Source organism: Nerophis lumbriciformis, linkage group LG08 (assembly GCF_033978685.3).
Source record: "Nerophis lumbriciformis linkage group LG08, RoL_Nlum_v2.1, whole genome shotgun sequence".
NCBI classification, from domain to species: domain Eukaryota; kingdom Metazoa; phylum Chordata; class Actinopteri; order Syngnathiformes; family Syngnathidae; genus Nerophis; species Nerophis lumbriciformis.
Genome location: NC_084555.2, coordinates 8,710,577 through 8,718,845, shown reverse-complemented (window position 1 = coordinate 8,718,845; position 8,269 = coordinate 8,710,577).

Below are 8,269 nucleotides of genomic sequence, written 5' to 3'. Positions count from 1 at the left end.
TTTTCAATCTATGAATGTACAACTGTTTGTTTATTTTGTTGACCATTGACCGAAGAATAATAAACTATAACTATAAACATACAGTCATGGTCAAAAGTTTACATACACATGTAAAGAACATAATGTCATGGCTGTCTTGAGTTTCCAATAATTTCTACAACTCTTATTTTTTTGTGATAGAGTGATTGAAACACATACTTGTTGGTCACAAAAAACATTCATGAAGTTTGGTTCTTTTATGAATTTGTTATGGGTCGACTGAAAATGTGACCAAATCTGCTGGGTCAAAAGTGTACATACAGCAATGTCAATATTTGGTTACATGTCCCTTGGCAAGTTTCACTGCAATAAGGTGCTTTTGGTAGCCATCCACAAGCTTCTGGTTGAATTTTTGACCACTCCTCTTGACAAGATTGGTGCAGTTAAGCCAAATTTGTTGGTTTTCTGACATGGACTTGTTTCTTCAGCATTGTCCACACATTTAAGTCAGGACTTTGGGAAGGCCATTCTAAAACCTTAATTCTAGCCTGATTTAGCCATTCCTTTATCACTTTTGACGTGTGTTTGTGGTCATTGTCCTGTTGGAACACACAACTGCGCCCAAGACCCAACCTCCGGACTGATGATTTTAGGTTGTCCTGAAGAATTTGGAGGTAATCCTCCTTTTTCATTGTCCCATTTACTCTCTGAGAAAGAGAAACCTTGACTATTACTCAGACTATTTTCGAACAGTCAACATCTATAATTGTTGTATCCCTGGTTAAGGGTCGTACGGAGCTGGAACCTATCCCTGCTACCTTGGTGAGAGAAGTTGGATACCCACTAAACTGGTCACCAGTCAATCACAGGGCACATATGGAGACAAATAACCATTTAAATAATTAGTAAAAACTGAACCAACTTTGCCTGCATGGAGTTGGTTCTGTTTCCAGCTAAGTGAACCACTACACTACTTAGACTAATACTAGCAAAACAACTCCAAAGTTTTGTTTCCACCAAAAGTTACAATTCAGTAGGGCACACATTTTTTGGACTTACACGATAAAGGTGGCCAAAATATCCAAACAAAATACTTCCACTTTTTGTACCACTTATCGCACACTAGCATGACCGCTTGTTGCTAGGCAGACTTCATAGAGCTCAAGCTTGAATACCTCTTAAACCACTTAAAAAATGGCGGTGAGAATAACCAATTAGACGGCCGACTGCATCTTACAACTGCAACATTTCTTTGCCGTATCCTTTAACCCTTTGAATTCTTTGGGGTTATGATTTGCTCACGGGTGACATCATGGAGCCCTGTAGTTATTTTTATTGACTAGCGGAGAGCCAGCGCGTCTTCCCGGGCCACACCACCTGTCCCGTTCGGCACCCGGGCAGCTGAAGCCAAGCACTCCGAAGTGATTGAGAGTTGAAATGCTGAATATGATACGTGCATATATGTTCACAGGTCAAAATGTCTCGTTGCTGCTACCGGGGTCAGCAGTGTAGTCCCACTTTATGTGTACTCATTCTTTTTAATATGTTGTAAAATAATAACAATCATACAGACCACCTGCCACCTGGTGAACATTTTCAAACTTACACCCTTGTTCATCCCGTGCAGGGTTTTTTTTAAGTGTGCAAGTGTGTGTTTGTGTGACTCCCTCCAAGGGTGGAGTTATTCTGGGCCCCTGTGTCATGTGTTCTTAGGTGCAATTTAGTCGCATGCCATCTGACTGACCTTTGGCCTTGAGAGTGGGTTCATACCGTAGCTGCGGAGGGGGTCAACAACATTAATGCACAAATGTATTCACATGATTTTTGGTCAAGCCTATGAAAGTTATGTTGTTATTGGAATAATTGATGGTGTAGCTCAGGGGTGTCAAACTCATTTCAACTCAAGGGCCGCATGGAGAAGAATCTATTCCCAAGTGGGCCGTAATGGTAAAATCATGGCACGATAACTTAAAAAATAAAGACAACTCCAAGTTGTTTTCTTTGTTTTACTTTGGCCAAAAATAGAACAAGCACATTCTGAAAACGTACAAATCACAAATAATCCTCTGGACAAAAAACTTCAAGTTTGTTGAAAATTCTGAGGAAATTGGTGCAGCTTCAAAAACACAATGAGCCTAGACTTGGTCTCAGTGTATCTACAAAGCCAGGATTAAACTTTAAGTCACAGTGTTTCTGAGATTGAACAAAAACACAACATCAATCAATCAATCAATCAATGTTTATTTATATAGCCCTAAATCACAAGTGTCTCAAAGGTCTGCACAAGCCACAACGACATCCTCGGTACAGAGCCCACATAAGGGCAAGGAAAAACTCACCCCAGTGGGACGTCGATGTGAATGACTATGAGAAACCTTGGAGAGGACCGCATATGTGGGTAACCCCCACCCCTCTAGGAGAGACCGAATGCAATGGATGTCGAGTGGGTCTGACATAATATTGTGAGAGTCCAGTTCATAGTGGATCCAACATATCAGTAGAACATGTAGGCTCTTCGATGTATCAAATGCCTCCTTTGTCATGTCCACGTATCAATCCAGTGCTAACTCAACAAACCGTAAGAAACAGAGGTAAAAACTATTCAAAAGGGTTCAGTTCACTTTTCTCGTGTTTGACAGAGACATTTTGGGGGAGTAAGGGTGCCAAATAACGATCTGTTTGAAGCAGAAGACATAAAACGGCAGGTTTTAAGTTTGATGTGGGTCGAGGAGGAGGAGGAGCCATAGTCACCCTTTACTGTGTACCTCCTGCTTGGCCTCCGTATAAACCGTTTGCTTGCCTAACAGAATTGCTATTGTGACATCCAGTGGACACATTTAGAACACAAGTTTATTTTGTTAAAAAAAAAAAGCAGTTCATAACTTTTATGGACAGAATTTCTAGGCGCAGTCAAGGCGTTGAGGGGATCCGGTTTGGTGGCTGTAGGATTAGGTCTCTGCTTTTTGCAGATGATGTGGTCCTGCTGGCCAGGATCTTCAGCTCTCACTGGATCGGTTCGCAGCCGAGTGTGAAGCGACTGGGATGAGAATCAGCACCTCCAAGTCCGAGTCCATGGTTCTCGCCCGGAAAAGGGTGGAGTGCCATCTCCGGGTTGGGGAGGAGACCCTGCCCCAAGTGGAGGAGTTCAAGTACCTAGGAGTCTTGTTCACGAGTGAGGGAAAAGTGGATCGTGAGATCGACAGGCGGATCGGTGCGGCATCTTCAGTAATGCGGACGCTGTATCGATCCGTTGTGGTGAAGAAGGAGCTGAGCCGGAAGGCAAAGCTCTCAATTTACCGGTCGATCTACGTTCCCATCCTTACCTATGGTCATGAGCTTTGGGTTATGACCGAAAGGACAAGATCACGGGTACAGGCGGCCGAAATGAGCTTCCTCCGCCGGGTGGCGGGGCTCTCCCTTAGAGATAGGGTGAGAAGCTCTGCCATCCGGGGGGAGCGCAAAGTAGAGCCACTGCTCCTCCACATCGAGAGGAGCCAGATGAGGTGGTTCGGGCATCTGGTCAGGATGCCACCCGAACACCTCCCTCGGGAGGTGTTTAGGGCACGTCCAACCGGTAGGAGGCCACGGGGAAGACCCAGGACACGTTGGGAAGAGTATGTCTCCCGGCTGGCCTGGGAACGCCTCGGGATCCCCCGGGAAGAGCTGGACGAAGTGGCTGGGGAGAGGACAGTCTGGACTTCCCTGCTTAGGCTGCTTCCCCCGTGACCCGACCTCGGATAAGCGGAAGAAGATGGATGGATGGATGGATGGATGGAAAAAAAAGCAGCTAATTTTAATACTTTGCAAACTCATCACACGGGCCGGATAAAACCTGTTAGCGGGCATGGGCCGGCCCGTGGGCCGTACTTTTGACACCCCTGGTGTAGTTTGTATGTGAAGTTATACATATTTGGTGGAATTTCATGTATACAGTCGTCTCTCGCCACATCGCGATTTACCATATTTTTGGGGGGTATTCAAATGAAATTTTAAACAATATTCTAAAAATGTTTGGTCTTAAAGTAAGCATTATCAAGCATGAAAATGGCTAAATAAACAAAAAAACGGAATAGTACAGCCACTAGAATAGACCTAAACAATCAGAGCGCGCTGTTCAGTATCATTGGCTACGCCTCAGTCAGCATGACTCAAGAGTGACCGAAGTGACCTACTCAGTGGCCTAGTGGTTAGAGTGTCCGCCCTGAGATCAGTAAAAATGGGACGCATTACCTCCCTGCTTGGCACTCAGCATCAAGGGTTGGAATTGTCTGGTTAAATCACCAAAAATGATTCCCGGGCGCGGCACCGCTGCTGCCCACTGCTCCCCTCGCCTCCCAGGGGGTGAACAAGGGGATGGGTCAAATGCAGAGGACAGATTTCACCACACCTAGTGTGTGTGTGACTATCATTGGTTCTTTAACTTTAACTTAAGGGTCTTATTTCATGTCTTGAGGGCTCTCATCAGGTTGGAAAAACATATTTGGAAGCTCGTAAACATTTTTTTCACTCCCTTGCTAGGAAAATATTTGATTTATATTTAATAATTCATACTTTGCAGAAATTCATTTGTCTATGGATGTCTGGAACCAATTAACAGCGATAGACGAGGGACAATTGCAGTAAATTAGCTGGCACAATACGGCTAACTGTGCATTCAAGACATTCATGTAGCATTTCGGGGATATTTTTGCTTGATAACATACTAGAGGGATTAATATTTATTTATTTAAATAATTTGCTTTATTTTTGTCTTTAGTATTTTGTATTCATCAATTAAACAAACATAAACATATCATGAATTAAATGTCTCATACTGTAGTTTTATCAATGCTTATGATGTATAATAAAATAATCTAGTAAATCATACATATTGGTGTCTAAGATTATTTTCTACCATAACAACATGTTTGTCGGTTGTTTGATTTAAGCACAATTTCTTACAGTGTGTACTTCTTTCTAATAACTACCTTAAATGTTGTACCTCATTATACAGTTGTATATACATATATTAGCACCTCTATACTGACACAGTTTGAGAAATAAGTACGCCAATACTCTGCCACCTACAATAATATATTATTGTACATATTTGTATGTGTGTATATAAATATTTATTTGTTTTGTTTTGTTTTGTTTTTGGTTTGTTTGTTTTTTGTTTTATATATATATATATATATATATATATATATATATATATATATATATATATATATATATATATATATAATTTATTTTAATTTTTTATAGTAGTTGAAAGTATATATATATATATATATATATATATATATATATAATTTTTTTTTTTATTTTTTATTGTAGTTGAAAGTGTATTGTATGACTTATATATCAAGCTGTGTTAGTTTAGAGATGCTAATTGTTGTCCTAATGATGACATGTTGCCTGGATACACAATCATGCTTAAGAAAATAATGAAGGGTTTCCAATTCCCTCAAACGCAACATCAAGACAGTGACTGTAGTCGTAGTGATCCATCTTGTGGTAGAGTTGTGCCATTACAATATTTTCTTTCTTCAAAACGCTCATGCCAAGTAAATATTGTGTTTTGCAATAAGACGTATTGTATTAGATCACTTGAGATTCTGCTGGTGTGCCAAAAAAAAGCCAGAAGGTGAGAGTATACATCCAAGCACTACTTTAAACCACTGATCGATGCGATACTGAACTATCGATACCGCCGATACCAGATATTTGTGCTCTAATACAATGGTTTTCAAACGTTTTGCACCAAGTACCACCTCAGGAAGTACTTGGCTCTCCTAGTACCACCATAATGACCAAAATGGAAATACAGTAGCGTCGTAAGCCCAACTATTCATGAAAAACAAGACAGAAGTTGTATTTACCAAGTATATTTTATATTTGTATATATTATATTTTTGTTTAAATATAGGAAAATAAAACACTGTACTTTAATAAAGGGCTTCTTGGGTGTACACTAGATAGACCCCGTACCACAGTTTGAGAATGCCTGCTCTAATATCAACTCTCAAATTAAAAAATCGATACTAATGTTACATTCAGTTATTTGAAATAATGTGTATCCTTAACAGGAACACAATGTACTGTAAAGTAAGTAAATAATTGAGAGCTTGTCTAAATGAAACACTATTGGTGGGAACTACTTTTTCAACACCAGGTAAGTACAGGTAAGTATGTAATACGCAGTCATTCAGTCTGTCATTTGTTTATTTAAGAAGATTACTGGCAAATAAAATGAGTCACTCAGTATTATAAAACAGCAAATGTAATGTATCCTATTGTTGTAGGCTAGTGATTCTAGTGGCACGCCAAAGAAACACTTGATTAAAGTACAGTGTTTTATTTCCCTACATTCAAACACAGTGTTACTGTTCAAACTGTGTGTAATGTTACAGTGGCCACACATACTAAATATACGTGTTGAATAAATCCTCTGTGTTGTTTTTAATGAATGCTTAGGCCTACTATGCTATTGTATTTTAATGTTCATCATTATGGTGATACTTGGAGAACCATGTTTTTTCCGAGATGGTAGATGGTGAAAAAAAAGTTTGAGAAACGCTGTTGTGGGCTATTGAGAGACACTAAATACAGAGTTAAAATTAAATAAGAACACATTAATTGAAGAAAAACACCACCGTTTGTTTTGCCCTGTTATTTGTCGTCGTTTGAAGATGATTCCCCAAGGGCAGCAACGCGTGAATTACACCTAGATTTTAGGTATATTTTCATCAGGTATTGGACTGGTATCACTGGTACTAGCCTGAATTTGAATTGGTATCAGATCGTAAAGAAAGAAAAATCAGTGGTCACTAATTTAAACAGCAGGTGACTCACAAAAAATAAAAAGACTAAAGACGACAACTAAAAACCTTATATGACATCACATATAAAATTTTAAATTCTTTGACATTACATCATGAGACATATTAACAGATCAAATTAAGATGGTTGACGCAAACCAAGAAAAAAAAAACACTTGCTGTATCATTTATTAACATGACTGAAAAAGTGTGAAATAACTTTGATAAAATGGCAAAACAAAATATCATGTGTAAATTATACTTTTAGGTTTTTAGTAGTTCCTCCACCATTAACATATACTGTAGACACATACACACACACACACACACACACACACACACATATATATATATATATATATATATATATATATATATATATATGCATTTTTTATATATATAATTTTAGATTTATTTATATATGTTCTCTATCTTAAATGGCGATCTGATATGCATCTATAGATACATGGGTTATGATATAATTTATGTATGTAGATATACGTACATATACATATATATGTATATACATACACACACACACACATATATATATATATATATATATATATATATATATATGTACATATACATGTGTGTATGTGTGTGTGTATATATATATATATATATATATATATATTTATATGTACATATACATGTGTGTATGTGTGTGTGTATATATATATATATATATTTATATCTATATATATATATATATATATTTATATATATATATGTATGTATACATATATATATATATAAATACATACACATACATATATATAGATATATATATATATAGATATATATATATATATACATATGTATGTATTTATATATATATATATGTATGTATACATATATATATAAATACATACACATATATATATATATATATATATATATATATATATATGTATATATCCATCCATCCATCCATTTTCTACCGCTTATTCCCTTCGGGGTCGCGAGGGCGCTGGAGCCTATCTCAGCTACAATCGGGCAGAAGGCGGGGTACACCCTGGACAAGTCGCCACCTAATCGCAGGGCCAACACAGATAGACAGACAACATTCACACTCACATTCACACACTAGGGCCAATTTAGTGTTGCCAATCAACCTCTCCCCAGGTGCATGTCTTTGGAGGTGGGAGGAAGCCGGAGTACCCGGAGGGAACCCACGCAGTCACGGGGAGAACATGCAAACTCCACACAGAAAGATCCCGAGCCCGGGATTGAACCCAAGACTACTCAGGACCTGTTAATTGTCTTGGGTAAAAACAACCTGTGTTGATGCATTTTTTTCAATTGAAGGAAAATAAAAACATAGATTAATTTTGGTGTATACAACCATATGTGTGAATTCTTTGGAGCATTCACACAATAATAATCTTTCGAGAATACGTTTTGTTATTTGCAATAAACCTCATTGACAGAATATGCATCGCTGGATCTCAGGAGGCCACATGCCTACTCCTTTCCTAAATCCT